We start from the raw sequence: 15,935 nt of genomic DNA on the forward strand, positions 1-15,935 counted from the left end.
CATTCCAGGAGCTTTGCTAACAATATCCCAAATGGGCCCATGAAGAACCAGACATAAGTGGACAACAACCAACCAAGAAGAGTCCCTAACTAATAAGACTTCTTGTCTCCAGGCCTGGTAGATCATTCACTGCACCACCAACCTGCCTTTATGTGGCACACAGAAAACACTTAATAAATATTTGTTGATTTATCTAAAAAATTACATTACTAATAACAGGGAAAGAATCATAAACAACATTCTAGGAAAGGATAAGAGAGTTGCCCGATGTCATTTTTACATCCACATATACTATACTACATTTAACCCCAAAATCTCCTGCTACTGGCTTCTTTCAAACCCCAGCTAAAATTCCATCTTCTATAGGAAACCTGGCTCAATCCCTAGTCATTTTAGCATGGGCCCTCTGCTAATGACTTTCTATTTTTCTTCTATATAGCTTCTCTGCATATTTGTTTGCATATTGTCTCTGCCAATAAATTGTGAGCTCCTTAAGGGCAGGGACTGCCTTTTCCCTCATTTTGGATTCCCAGTGCTTAGCACAGTACCTGGCACATAGTAGTTATGTGATAAATGTCTACTGAATGATATTTACAATAAGTCACGATATTGTAACCATGATTATTATTCTGGTTTGACTTATTTCATCCTACATTATTTCACATAAATCTTCCCAACCTTCTCTGAATTACTCATAATCATCAGTTACATGATATTCCATTATGTTCATTTATCATTGTGTGTTTAGCCATTTCCCCCAATTGATACAGTTCAACTTTGGCTTTAATCCTTGGTAGCTGCTAAGAAAGTACTATGATGAATATTTTCTTATATACTAGACCTCTGTATCTTTTGAGCACCCTGAAATATATTCTCCGTGGTGAATCCTCTACCTTTTCACAAAGAAAGCTTACATAATGCACTTCTTTCTTTAAAATCTGAATGGTGGAGACAAAAGAAAGAGGGAATCTCACAGGTGAGAGTTTGGGGATCACATTCACAAATCCCTGTCAAAGTTGGAAAAATAACTAGAAGCTGTTTAGGTGAGAAGCAAAAATGTAGCTCTACCTTCAGGGATAATGGAGATAGCAGAAGTGGCCACAGGATACGAAGCTGTAGCTAGAGGAGACAGACCTTGGACATCCAATTTCATGAGAAAGGTAATTGCCTGAGCAAAAACATAGGCTTGAAGAGCTGGGGTTGCTTTGGAGATCACCTGGATCAGAGGATCACATGATCAGTTGTCATGTAAGTATGCTTGACACATGTGATTGTCTAGGCTTTATCTGAAGATCTCCAAGGAGAGACACCTGTCTCAGAGCAGACCATTCAGCTTGGGGAGTGCTCAGTATTGTTAGGAAATTTGTCCTTACCTTCACCCCAATTCTCTCTCTTAGCAGTTTCCTCTCGCTGCTGTCTTCTACACGACAGCTATTATGCTCCCACCAAGAAATGGGTCCAATTTGGGTTGGTCTCCCAGACAAAGCCACAATGGAGAAAAGCGGCAGGGAAGGATCCCTGGATTTGGACTGGGGGCCCTAGGCTTGAATCACTGACAACCTGGAGCCAGTTCAGAGGAGGGCAACACAAAGAATGCTCCAGGGAAAGACTTCGGGGAGGCCTGGTGGCTATTTTCAAATACTTCAAGAGCTGTCTGGTAAGAGAGTCTTTAGACTTCTTGTACTGGAGGCCGGGGAAAGCAGAGCTAGGGGCCAGGATGCTGGAGCTAGAGAGGAAGTTGCAGGAGGGCAATTCCATTCAGCAAAAAAATCCATAAAGCAACTACTATGTACAAGGTACCATGCTAGGTAGGTTCTGAAAAGACAAAGAGGAAACCTCAAAGAGTCCCAGATTGTGTTCTGGTGGGCAAGCCCCTGCTTCTCCTGTTCAAGCCTCAGGTTCCTCATTAGTCAAACGAGGAGGTTGGATTCCATGGCCATTAAGGCACCTTCCTACTTGACATCCACCCTGAGGGGTCAGTGCCTTGCCCAGGCTGGAGGGAGAAAGGGGAAGAAACAGAGTCTGGGGTGAATCTTCACTCACAGAGACTCCTGTCTAAGACTATTTCTTTTTGCCAGCCTTTCCAACATATATTGGAAAAGCTTAGACAGAAAGGGAATGTGCTGATAGTCCCAGACAGGCCTGAAAGGTGTGAAGCCCAAAAAATTTATCTGCCCAGCTGGCTCAGGGGACTTTAATCATCGGGGAGGAGAATTAGGGAGATTTCAGGCTGGACAGAGGACTTTACTCCAGTCTCTGGTCCCCTAGATGTCCTATCTACCCCAAAGCCTGGGCTGGGCAAAAGAGGAAATGAAGAGCTCACTAGAGAGCTTAGCACCTTGGCACTGGGCACCACAGCCCAGAGGACTTTTTGAGGCAAAAGGCTAGAGGAGAGAGACGGAGAAGACAAGTTAGTAAGAGCAATTGCTGTGAGTGATAGAGAGTTTGAAAGTCAAGAGACCTGGGTTTAACCCCAACATTACCATTAACTTACTATATGATCTTCAGCCAACCTGTTTCTCTGTGTGGGGCCCAGTTTGCTCCTGTGAAGTGACTGGGTTGATGGCAGGCCCCCTAAGGCACGTTGCGATTGACACTCTGGTTTGCAGAGCAGGATGGGGCTTTAAATTTGAAGCTTTGCAAGCGAGTTTGCTTTGGTTCCCAGTATTATTAGGGGAAATTTGAGGAAATGCTACTGGAAACTATTTGCAAGTCCTCCCAGGTTCCTTTTCCATAAAATGAGGGGGTTAAAGTATATAATCTCAAGGGCTTGCTTGTTGGAATCTTTACAAACTGTTAAGCCATTAGAGTTGATAGAGACAATAATTATCTAATTTAGCCTGGTTCAATATGATTGATTTGATCTTAGAAGGAGATATTTTGGGCCAGAACTTGAAACAAGGTACTAAGTACAACTGATAGAAACGATGCTTGTGTTCACACCTTTAGAGAGCTCATAGAAGCAAGAAATATTGAAGTACTCATTGGAGTTCACATGTTTGGGAGATTTCAGGGTTTAGAAAGAGATATCTGAATTCACACCTCCCTTGAAGCTCTTGGGGCCAGAGAGCACGCAGGGAGATATCCCACAATCCCACTCTCAGAGAAGCAGCATAAATACAGCTCCAGTGAGCCACTCGAGAGTTTTTACTTGGGAACATTCCCAGGGGGCGGAGAGGAGCACTTTGGGAGGAAGGCTACAAGCCCTCTCTCTCCGAGGCAAGAGAGATTCATTGCATCTTCCACCTTGGTGCTGGCTGGAGGCTGAAGAAAGCAGACGCAGAAGCCAAGGACAAAGCTGCAAGATCTCTTGGAACCAAGCAGAGAGTTAGGCCTCAACTAACCGGGCTATTCTGGAAGGAGAAAATAAATGTTTGCATTTTTACCAGCTGGCTGCGATTTTGGGTGATTATTTACTTGTAACTGAAACTAAAGCTGCCTCCAGAAAACCTCCCCGAGAAACCTGCTTTCTCCCAGAGAGAAGCATCATATTTATTTATATTTTAAAGAAGAAAAAACACCAACACTTGCTAGCTCTAGACTCTCTCATCCATCCTTCAGTATACAACTGAGTCACAATGCTGGGCCCAGGAGACTTTTCTAGGAGGCTGAGCCAGAAGGACAGGGCTGATGAGCTTATCTAAAAAGATCAGTCAACCCATCTGTAGCTGGAAACATCAGTCTATTGTGGGGCATGCTCAGTGAGGCAGTGGCTGCAGCCATGGTTTAGTGCTGGTGAATCTGTTCTTTATACAGTGAATGTGAAGCTGAGTGTTTTGGAAAAATAGGGAGTCAGATCGCCTGGTCAAACTTTGTCATGACATAAGCATGGCTCTGAGGAGCCCCTGGATACGGAGGTGTGCCCATAAGCATTTCCCAAAAGAGCTAGCAGCAGAGACGGGATCCCAGCAAACATAGCGGTCCAGGCTATGACGAGGGCAGATTTGAATGGGGCTCAAAGTACTTTAGAAACCAAATCCATTTCCACTTGGAGCCCAGCCTTTCATCCCCTTTGGGTTGGCACTGATAATCTACAGTTGTAAAGTAGATTCACAGGGTCGGCTGGAATCCCTGATTGATACCAACCAACTAACCCCAGATATGGCCTCACTGCACGCCCAAGCCCACCAAATGCCTCGTTGAGGGGCTGGCTCCATGCTTTAAGGCATCTTTTTGGTTTGGTTTTGAACTGTCTTTAGTTGGCTTCTCTGTAGACACTCGGCTGATTCGCTACCAGGCATGTATTGTTCGCCCTCTCTTTCAGAGTGTGGGCTTGTTAGAGCTGGAGGTTTCTCCTCGTCGGTAACTGAAGAACTGCTTTCTTGCCTATCATCCTTCCTGGCTTCCTTTATTTTTACATCATCTTTTTTTTTTGGCTCTTTCTGCTTTCCTGCTCTTTAACATCCATTTTCCATCAGCAAATTTACATATTCAAATACATAAACAAGGATCAAAGACTAAAGGAATGATGACATATATGAATAGGGCTGCTCAAAGACACAGAGCCCTAATAATACACAATAGATTGTATACATACTAAAAGCAGGCATTTGGAACAAAGGATGGAGGTGAAAGGCATTGCTTTCTGCCAGCTCGAGCTGGAAGTTGTTCCCAGTTTTTCCCCATCCCTTTCATTTGCATGGGACACCAAAAGAATCTGGGGGTTCGGGAAACCAGGTGGCTTCAGAGCTGGACAATCCTTTGTCAGTTTGCCTAAAGAGCAATGCTCAAAATGATTCTGAAGGGGCACGCAATAAGAAGTTTAGTGGCATGTACAATGACTTTCTAACCTTAAGTCAGATGAGGCTTGGGCTAGAAACAGGTATTATTTATGGCGTGGAGCAACAGTAATAGCAGAAAGGTTCAAAGCTAGTTTGTCTTCCTCAAGAGCCTAGGTCTGTGGAGGTAAAGATGCTTTTAATGGAGAGAAAAAACAGTCAACCAAAACCACGATTCTGGGAAGTGACGATTCCCTTGTCCTTATGGGGAAGAAAAGCATCTCGGAATTTTTCTTTTAATTTGATACCTTGTGTCTGAAGTATTTGCTTTACTAGCTATGTGACCCTGGGCAGATCAATTAACCTGTTTCCCTCAGTTTCATCTGAAAAACGGGATCATAATAGCACCTACCTCACAGGGTTGTTGTTAGGATCAAGTGAGAAAATAATTGTAAAGTGCTTTGGACAATGCCTGGTGTGTAGTAGATACTATATAAAAAGACTCTATGTGTTCTCCATCTCTATCTGTGTGTATGTGTCTTTGTGTCTGTCTATTCTCTCTCCTACCTCCCTTCCTCCCTCCTTCTGTCTCTCCGTGTCTGTTTGTCTGTCTGTCTCTCTTCCCCAAAGCTTAAGCATCTGAGACTAACAGAAAATCTCCCAAGTCTTTTAGCTGTAATATTCTGTGTTCTAAACCTCTTCACAGCTCTGATGGTCTATGTTCTAAGATTCAGTCTAGCTCTGATAGCCTAGATCCTATAATTTCTTTTCAAACTATCAAAATGTACCCATAACACATTGTGGGTTGAACACTTGAACACATTAACTCCTGCCAAAAATCTGGGCGACAGTGCTACTGAACTCCTGAAGAGAACCTTTGGGACAGAGTGAATGTGTGTGTGTGTGTGTGTGTGTGTGTGCGCGCGCGCTTCACCAATTCCAAGTTCAGCCTTCATCCTTCTCCTGACCCTGATAAGCATCCAGTCTTCAAGTATCTCTCAGTAACTCTGAAGCTTTATGAAAGTTAAGGAGGCTCCAGACTCTCCTCCCCAACCCCGTACTGCCCAAGGCTGCAGAGAAAGGAAAACAGGCCATAAAATACTAACCCCCCCTTCCATCCCTGGGGTTGAATTTGGGAAGTTCTGAACAATGGCTGATGCTGGGCCCTAATGTTCCAAATTAGGGAGGTTTGAGCAGCCAGATTACAGGGCTTGACTTTCACACCAGCCTTAACAAGCTGGAAATGGGTTTCCCAGAGAGTGAAAGCAAGATGCTAATTTGAAATGGAAAGGGCTCGGAATTTTACTGGAATCTTAAAAATAGCCAGCCTGAAAGTGCAGACACACTGTGATTTCTTATGTTTGTCTTGTGCTTTCTACTTTTCAGAGTTTTCATATCTATTTTCATATTAGTTCTTGAAAAAACCAACAACCAAAAAACAATAAACCCTATGGGATAGGTAGCAAGTTTCTCATCACCAGACGTATTCAAGCCTCTGCTCAGGGATATTGTAGATATTCAAATAAGACTTGAAACTCACTTAAGATTATAGGATTTAGATAGGAAAGGGGCTTTAGAGGTAACACAGTCCAGAGATTGTTCACCTTTTTTGTAACAAAGGTTCTTTCAGCAGTCTGGTAAAACCCACGGGCTCTTCAGAATCCCACTCTTCAGCATTTCAAATGTTTACAAATAAATACACAGCATTTCCAAGGAAAATAATTATGTCTGAAAGTAGTGAAATTACAAGGGAAACAAATTCCCAGAGCTCCCGAGGGTTCATGGATGTCAGATTAGTTTCAAAAATCCCTGATCTATTCTGATCCCTTCGTTTAACAAAGGAAGAAACAGACCAAGGGAGAAGAGGCACCCCGCCAAAGCTCACACCTGTCAGGTGGGCGTGCAGACGGGGAGCCCAGGTTACTAACTTCCAATCCATTTTTCTTCCCACATTTCCACAGCTGCTAATAGATGACTGTGGAAAGTGCCTCAAACTACAGAATTCCAGGATAAAGAAATTGAACTCCAGAGACACAGAAAAGCCCGGGCTTGAGATAACACAGGAAGTTAGTTGCAAAGACCTAGGGGAACTAGGGAAAGGTACTGCAAACAAAGGAAATGGGCTGGAGGGGAAGGGGGGGGATAATAATCTCTGGACTAGATTATCTGTAGGCCCCTTCTGTGTCTACATCCTATAATCTTAAGTGAATTTCCACCCCTATTTGAATATCTACAATATCCCCAAGCAGAAGATCGAATCTCTCCATGGATGGGAAACTCGGTACCTATCCTGTGGGGTTTACTGTTTTTAAAGGGCCAGGTTCATCTGCTAATCTGAAGTGAGTGATAGCTGGAAAAGGCCAGAGAAGATGATGAATTTTATCTTCCCATCCTCCTCCTCTTCTCTTTCTAGTGCTCTTCACATGGCGGCGTCTTAATAAGCGCTTGATGAACACAATGGCATTTTCCTCTGAAGAACCATCCAAACCATTTCCATGGGCCTGGGCTGGCTTCACATGGAAGCAGTTTGAGCCGATCGCTAGCTGAGAAACATCCACTCAGCCCCTTCTACTCGCAGGCAAGGCACTAGAGTACACGGGACCACAGAGAGATCTGACCTGAGGTCCCTTGCAGCCTCAAGGGGAGTATACGCTTGAAGGGGGCAGCAAAGGCCAGGCTATGGGAGGTCCCAGGGAATGGAAGGGCCAGAAAGAGCCAGAGCGAACCAGGGCTACCTGCCAGGGGCTGGGCTGCTAGCAAGCAAGAGAGTGGCTGAATTCAGGGAGCTTATAGTCTAACAGGGAAAGCTAATATATATAAAAGGATCCTAGAAGGCAGAGGGAGGAGGAAGAAGTCTGGGAGATTGGAAGAGCTGCTAGATGTGACTGCCGAGCCACACTGGGTGATGTCTGAATGGTCCTGGAGAACAGAAGACAAAGGGACCACAAGACTGAAGGAGGGCAAAAACGGAGACAGTTTTTAAAAATGGAAGAATGTAACGTTTGCACTGCAGGCCACCAAACTTGGCTTCAATTCCTGAGCAAATTCTAGAAAACACCGAGATATGGGTAGTGACTGTCTGGAAAAGGAAGGCATGATCACAAAGCCAACTGAACTTCATCAAGATTGAGTCATGTCAGCAACCTGACTATACGTGAATATGTGGAAGGCAGCTCTGAGGGCCTCCTGGAGAACAGAAGATTGGAGGGGGGGTGAGTAAAGGAAGTGAGATAAGAAAACGCAAGGGGTGCTACATGTTGGAGCACTGAATGACTAACACAGAGCAGAAGACTTCTGGTAGGGAACTAGTCAGAGATAGGGATGGATGGAGTTTTGGAGGAGGATTGGCACCTCTGGGCTGCTTTGCTGTCCACCTTTTCCCAAGACTCAGCTGTGGCCCCAAGAAGCTGTAGCCCACTCAGTGGCCACATCCCAGTAACATCATCTCAGCAGAGGTGCTAACTGCAGGCTTCAAACCCGTCAGTGAGGGAGAGGGATATGTAGTCCACACATGCAAAGACTACCCTTGGAGGAAGAGGCAGATGAGAACAATCTGCTCCAAAAGCCACGAAGGCAGCCGGAACAAGCATTGTGAGTGTTCAGAGTTTGATCAGGCATGAAAGAAACCAAGGGCCACCATCACATCCTGGGCATCTTGACTTTGGTCCTGCCAAAGGAAGAGAAAGTAAGGCTGACAGCTTTGTGTAGTCCTGCCTTCCCTAAATCCAATTCAAAGGCAAGTGAAGATCATCCTGTGAGGTCATTGGTCCTCTTCAAAAAAAAAGGAGGTACAAGAGTCAGAGATAAGGCTGAGTAGGCTGTATCACAGGCTGTGGAAATGGAAGCAACCTTAACAATTATCCAGGCAGAGGAGGAGACCAAGAGAAATGGCTTGTGTGAGGTCACATAGGTTTCAAATCCAGATCTTTGACTCCAAAGTCAATGTTCTTTCTGCTGGATTAAAAGCCTTGAATGTTTCAGGATTCTTTGACTTCTATGACAATAACAATCATTGTCATACTACCTAGCATTTCTCGAGAGCTTTAAGGTTTGCAAAGTACTGTACTTAGGTTATCTCAACTGATCTTCACAATAACTCTGGGGATGGGTATTATTATTATGATCTCCATTTTACAGATGTGGACACTGAGGCTCAGAGTGGTTAAGTGCTTTGTCCAGAGCCACACAGCTAAGAGGTGTCCAAGACAATATTCAATCTACGACCCGGTGTTTATGAATCTCTTTTTCACTTCTCCCACACAACTCTCTCCATCATCCTCAATGGGTAGCTCCACATCATATGTATAGAGTTGAGAAAAGAGCCCCCTTTTAGTCAAGTAACTAGAACAGCTATTCAGCTGTTAAAAGAGGGGAAAAAATCCAGTCATTTAAGGAACTCACATTTCCCAGACTCTTACTCTAAAATGTCGCAAGTAATTTTATTGAAGCATTGCACATAGTTTGGGCTCAAGACCAAGAATGATAGATTTCCCCCCAATGGCAAAACCAGTACAGATACTTGGAGGCAATGGAAACTGGTATTCTGGATGCAGTTCATTGGATGCCAGGCCATGCACGCCTCTGATGGCACTTATAGCTTGGATCCCATGGGTACCACAGGGTAGGGGGTTTTCGTTTCTCAAATTCTTATCCTTTGGGATTTTCAGACCCATAACACTTGGGAAGTTAGCCTTGAGGGTCACTCAGAGCAAAGTGAAAGGCTCAAAGAAGCCCACCAAACTTTGAAAGGGGCCCCGTTGATGTTGGCCCAGCAAAGGAAGGAAACACTTCTTCAAATGTGATCTCTCAATGATTGCTCCTCGGTCACTAACACTTTTAGATTTCCAAGGTACATTCCTTACACTAAGCCTGGGAATGCAAGGAATATTCTCCCCCACCTGACAGATGAAGAAACTGAGGCTTAGAGAGTACAAGTGACTTGCCGAACCAGGCCTCTCCTGCTGCCAAGGCCAACACTTTTTCCACCACCCCACACTGCCCCCTCCATTCTCTAGCAAAGTTTTCCTCCAAGACTATACCATGACATGGGATGGCCCTGGGCTTTCCATTTGTAGGTGAGCCCAAACTCTGGCTACTTCTAAACTGAGACAGCTTCGGTCCTGACTGGCTAACAGAATGTGTATTAGGCAGCAACTCATGAAGACTATCTGTTAAGGTGTGGAGGGAGAACTTGGGATCTGTGTTTGCTCACAGAGGGGCAGGTGAAATTGCATAGTAATAACGGTCTTTGATGGTTAAGGTTTGGTCTTTCTTTTATAATAGCTTTTTATTTTTCCAAGTACATGCAAAGATAGTTTTCAACATTCACCTTTGCAAAACCTCATGCTCCAAATTTTTCTCCTTCCCTGCCCTCCTCAACAAGCAATCCAATACAGATTAAACATGTGCAATTCTTCTAAACATATATTTGTTGGTTGAGTAAATTGTGGTATATGAATGTTATGGAATATTATTGTTCTGTAAGAAATGACCAGCAGGACGAATACAGAGAGGATTGGCAAGACTTACATGAACTGATGCTGAGCGAAATGAGCAGAACCAGGAAATCATTATATACCTCAACAGCGATACTGTATGAGGATGTATTCTGATGGAAGTGGATTTCTTCAACAAAGACAAGATCTAACTTAGTTTCAATTGATCAAGGATGGACAGAAGCAGCTACACCCAAAGAAAGAACACTAGGAAATGAATGTAAACTGCTTGCATTTTTGTTCTTCTTCCCGGGTTATTTATACCTTCTAAATCCAATTCTCCCTGAGCAACAAGAAAACTGTTCGGTTCTGCACACATTTATTGTATCCAAGATCTACTGTAACCTATCTAACATGTATAGGACTGCTTGCCATCTTGGGGAGAGGGTGGAGGGAGGGAGGGGAAAAATCGGAACAGAAGTGAGTGCAAGGGATAATGTTGTAAAAAATTACCCTGGCATAGGTTCTGTCAATAAAAAGTTATTTAATTAAAAAAAACACAAGTGAAAAAAAACATATATTTGTCATATTATGCAAGAAAAATCAGATCAAAAAGGAAAAAAAGATGAAAAAGAAAAAAACAAGCAAACTTACAACAAAAGAGTGAAAATATTATGCTTTGATCCACATTCAGTCACCAAAGTTCCCTTTCTATGGACGCAGACGGCACTTTAAAGAGCCCAAGTCCATCACAGTTGATCATAACATAATCTTATTGTTGCTATGTACAATGTTCTCTTGGTTCTATGCACTTCACTCAGCATCACTTCATGTGAGTCTCTCCAGGCCTTTCTGAAATCATCCTCTTGATCATTTCTTACAGAACAATAATATTCCATAACATGCATATCCCATAACTTATTCAGCCGTTCTCCAACTGATGGGCAGCCACTCAGTTTCCAGTTCCTTGCCACTAGAAAAAGGGCTGCCACAATCAGTGTTTGCTTCAAGTTAACCTCTGGATGTGAGTGTACCTCAAAGTCAAGCCACTTGTGCGTTCCTTCAGCTTCTCCTTTGCAGGCTTCACTGGGGCCTCTTCTCCAGCCTATCATCTTAAGGATGCAGTCTTTATCACGTCTGCTCTATCATATCCCAGGTACTTTGGATTGGATTATTAGTACAACACAAAAAACATGAGAGTTGGAAGCCCTTCCAGATCACTGAGCCCAACTCCTCATTTTACACAGAAGGACAATGAAGCCCAGAGGGATGACTTGTCCAAGATCATACAGCTAGTAAATGGAAGAACCGGAATTTAAAGACAGGTTCTTGATTCCAAAGCTGGTTTCCTTTCTAGGACAACATGTTGACTCTTTATCATCATCATCAACAACCAACATTTATTAACCATCTCCTTATACGACAAGCCTTGTGCTAAGCTCTGGGGCTATGAAGACAAAGAATTTTTAAAACCCTTCCTTCCAAGAACTTACAATCAGAATTTCTTCACACTGATATACTCCTAGGGCTGAATCAAAATAAAAAGAACAAAAATAATGACCCCCCCCCCAGAGCTGTTGCAGAAAAGGAGGAACACAGAAGTGACCTGGAGTGAGCATGGGTCTTTTGGGTTTGTAACTGTCATGGAGGATGATACTGTGCAAAGTTCAAATGGAAAGATCCCCATAGATAAGAAGTCCTTCAGGTGCTGCTGTTTGTAGGTTATGGTGTACCAAGTGCATCAAATCTGGGCCATTCAGATCCAGCCAATCAAAAAACTGGCTTAACAACTTACAGAAGAAAAACCGTGAAAGAAAAATGTCTCTTGTCTAGATTATCACATACGGTTGGATAACCATCAGTACAAAAGTAAAGGACACAAATGAGCCAGAATATATTTACATATACCCAAGGCAGGCCCTGCAGATGGATAATGAACTGAGTCCAGAAGTGAATAGGAGAAGAAGAATGGTACCTGAGTTTGGGAAACTGCTGAGCACTTTTGGTGATCCCCAGGTACTCGTTGAAGAAACAAAATCGCATCTTTCTAGTACTACTATTTTCCTGATGGTTCCATATGAAGACAACCCAAACAAGGCCATGATCACTGGCACACTCAAACTACAGGTGACTCACATGCCAATGGAGAACGAACCATATGCTAGCACAAGCAGGCTGCAGAAGATTTCCATCCAAGTGATATGCAAGAATTGGTATACAAGACAGGTGAACATAGCTGTGATATGGTCAATGTGGGGAACTCTTGGTATGAAAAGTCCTTCCACCAATGCAGATCATAATGCATCTATGATTTATACAGGGGAGGTACCTAAGGTTCATTGTGAGATTGGCTGCAGAAGTAAAGCTGAATTCAGTCTTAGTTATTTGTGAGCCTCTCAACTAAATCAGAGAAGAACTGAGGCTTGTGTCAGTGGAGGGAAAACCACACCAATGAAGTGCTAGCTAGAGGCTAGAAGAGAAACAGTAGTTGCAATGTGTGGCCTCAGGTGCTTACCACTAATAAATGGACTAGCCTGTACTAGCACATAATCTGGATAACAAGTACTTCAGAGATCTGAATGATCAGTGAGAGCTGCAGGAGTCAGGGAAAAGTTGAGGCTCAAGTTAGGCCTTGAAGAATTTGAATGAGTGAGTAGGAGCAGGGAGGGAATTCCAGACAGGAAGACCACATGAGCAAAGGCAATGATGGAGAAGGATAGGACCACAAGGAAAGAAGCAGCGTGGAGTTTCGGGAAAAGCATAGGTTCTGGACTAAGACAAATCCCATTTGGAAGACCTTGGGCCAAATCACTTCCTTTCTCTGAGCCTCAGTTTCCTAATCTGTAAAATGAAGGGGTTTTGTCTGCTGCCTTCTAGTTCTAGATCTTTTGCTCTAGTGAAAATACCAAATACATTTCCAAAGAAAGTCTAGTCTCCTTTCCTCCTCCTAGTCAGTTAAGGACCAGTTTGAGCCTGTCAAAGACACACACACACACACACACACACATACTTCCTGTTGTACCAACTCAATGGGATACCCTGCCCATCCAGCATAGCATAATCTGGGCAATATGCACTTTCATCTACTTTCAATTTCATTCAATTCCTAATATTTGGAAGACTGAACTATGCACTTTAATATAAAATATTATAAAATTTATGGTAAAACATGTTTGATTTTTTACCTGAAATTTAGAAACATGGATATCATAAAAAGCATTCTTTAAAAATGTTATTTTCCTGCTCCTTAAAGAGAGGCATGCATACCATGTCCCATTTTATAGAGAAAAAAAGTGATTCAAATCGTTTTTCTAGTTCTGAACAAATGGATCATCATCTCAAGGGGTCATTTTTTTTTTACAGATAAAGAAACCAAGGCCCAAAGGTTAGTTAACTTGCACAAGAAAGTAGCAGTCAGGTTTTAAGCCTACTTTCCTTTCACCAAACATTATCAGTACCCTTGTACCCGTTCAAAGGACACCTGACATTTTTCCTCTTGCTTATGCAAAATTCTTCAGCAGTTTATTCCTGTCTGCCTGGCACAGAATCACAGAATTTCAGAATAGGAAAGGGTTTCTATAGACACCTAATCCAATCCACACCCGGAAAAAAATCCCCTCTACAAGTGGTCATCCAACAGAAATCCAGCCAGTCCACTGCATGTAAGGTCAACTCCAACAATATTCCAAATATCACTGTCCTCTTAAATGATCTAGAAAATGTTAAGGCTGACCTGCACTATGGTCCTTGTTGGACCCCGTTCCTTAGCCAGCACCAGTTAGAGGAGGATCTACTGATCTCTATCTATCCTTTGCTTCTTCTTTCTTCCTTCTATACAATAAAACACTTTCACCAACCCTATGCTATTTTTTTCTCCTTAGAGATCTTTCAAGAACACCAAGAAGAGTACTGGACACTTTTACTCAGCTCCTCATTTTTCTTTCTACATGCCCTGGCTATCTGGGGGTAGAGCAAACAGAACATCATATGAGCATATCTCTGTTGTGCTTTTTCCTCTTACTAGCCAAGTGACTTTCAACAGCCTTAGTTTCTTGATCTGAAAAAAAGGAGAAGGGTTAAAACAGACGAGTTTCTGGCACTACATTCGATGATCAAACCTCAGTTTTCCATTTCAGCTCAAAATTTTCTCTCAATGTAATGCTGAAGGGAAAGGAGAGTAGCTTTGTTCTCTAAAGAATAGTGGTAGTCAAGAATGGTTTGCTTTCTGCAGAGACTGCCTTAAAGCATCCCCACGAGGACCAATAGTTTTCAGCATTTGGGGATCCCGAGCCCCTTTTCCTTGGGGTTTCCGAGCTAGCACACTGGACACATTCCTGGGTGTCAGTTCTTGCAGAGCCTGCTCCCCCCCTCTGAAAGGAAGCATTATGGGTCTTCCCCTCAGGAATGTCGGAGCTATGGGTCCCTCCAGACACCTCTCAGGTCACCATGGTGACCACAAGGTAAAGCCACAGCGTTTGTAAAACCTGTTAGAGTGGAAGGCCCCACCCCGGCCCTGGAATAATCGATTAAACATAATAGGGGAAAAACTGGCCTCTGTTGTTTGAAATCAGATCAAAGATTTAAGGGTGTCATTGTAGAAGGTTGAGACCTATTAAAATGTTCTAATTGTGCTGCCTTTGCTTAATGTTATTAGTATTTTCCATGGGGTGATTCCAGAGTGTAGCTGGCACCACAGGGCACAGCAAACATCTTGCTTTGGGTAACCTAGCAGGGCCATTTGGTAGCTATAGTGATCAAACAGGCGTTGACCCCAATGGAGCAGGCGGGGGCCAGACAGGGAGAACAGCTATCCTGAGCCTGACTTGGTGTCAAGAAAAACGTTTTGCTTCATTTCTCCTTGTCCCAGGCTTGGGAATTCGGCACTTGCTTCACTGTGGGATGGAAGGTTTGGATACTTTAACAACGCCAGACTAGCATCATTTGCCCAGCTTTGTAGGTCTTTGGCACGGCCCCTTCGCATTCCCCCTCTTCTTCATCTGGATCAGCAAGGGATGCAGCAGACGGCTTTTCCTCAAACTCTGCTCTCTTTGTCCTCTCAGCTGTGAAGTAGACTTCCAAACTAGAAAGTTTTCAGATTCAGATCTGACGACAGGTTGGATGCCTGTTACCTGAAGACCAGCTGAGCTGGTCAAGTGCTGAGAGTCTTAGCACCCATAGAGCAATTACATTTCTGGCCCCAGGTCATCTCAAGAGTGGAGGCGCTGTGATCTACAAGCACAGCTCCTAGAAATTCTGAAAGACGCTGGGGATTAATAACACAGAGAAGCAAGGAATGTGTCCAGAAACACTTCTTTCAAAAATACCGATGTCTTGGCATTTAATGGGGTAAGCTTCAGTTATATGGAACATTAACTTCTATAGAGCAATAATAATGCTCCCATTCATAGAGTGTTTTAACACTTAACGCAGCACTTTACTCACAACAAAACTTCTTCCTTAATCATATGAAGAAACTGTGCTCTCTTGTGGCCCACTGGAAAGAACAATGAATTTAAAAACAGAAGTCTTGGATTCAAACTCAGGCTTGTGTGACACTGGGAAAATCCTTTTCCCTCTGTGGGCCTCAGTTTCCTCATTTGTAAAATGAGGTGACTGGACTAGACAGCCTTGCAAGTGCCATCCAGTACTAAATCTTTTGCTCCTGTGGTTTCCAAATGCATCAGAACTGGCCAAAAAGACAGAAAGCCACAGAGATGGCAGCCCCTCAGAGGTAGAAGAAGCCCCCAGGGAGCGTGCAGCCCACTGTGCTTAAATAAGAATC

General features: G+C 43.4%; 1 pseudogene; it reads right to left on the minus strand.

Moving 5' to 3' along the window:
- Positions 1-12,196, minus strand: part of LOC111721613 — a 30,627-nt pseudogene extending 18,431 nt beyond the window's left edge.
- Positions 12,197-15,935: the final 3,739 nt, after the last annotated feature.

The sequence above is a fragment of the Sarcophilus harrisii genome, chromosome X (assembly GCF_902635505.1).
Source record: "Sarcophilus harrisii chromosome X, mSarHar1.11, whole genome shotgun sequence".
NCBI lineage: Eukaryota > Metazoa > Chordata > Mammalia > Dasyuromorphia > Dasyuridae > Sarcophilus > Sarcophilus harrisii.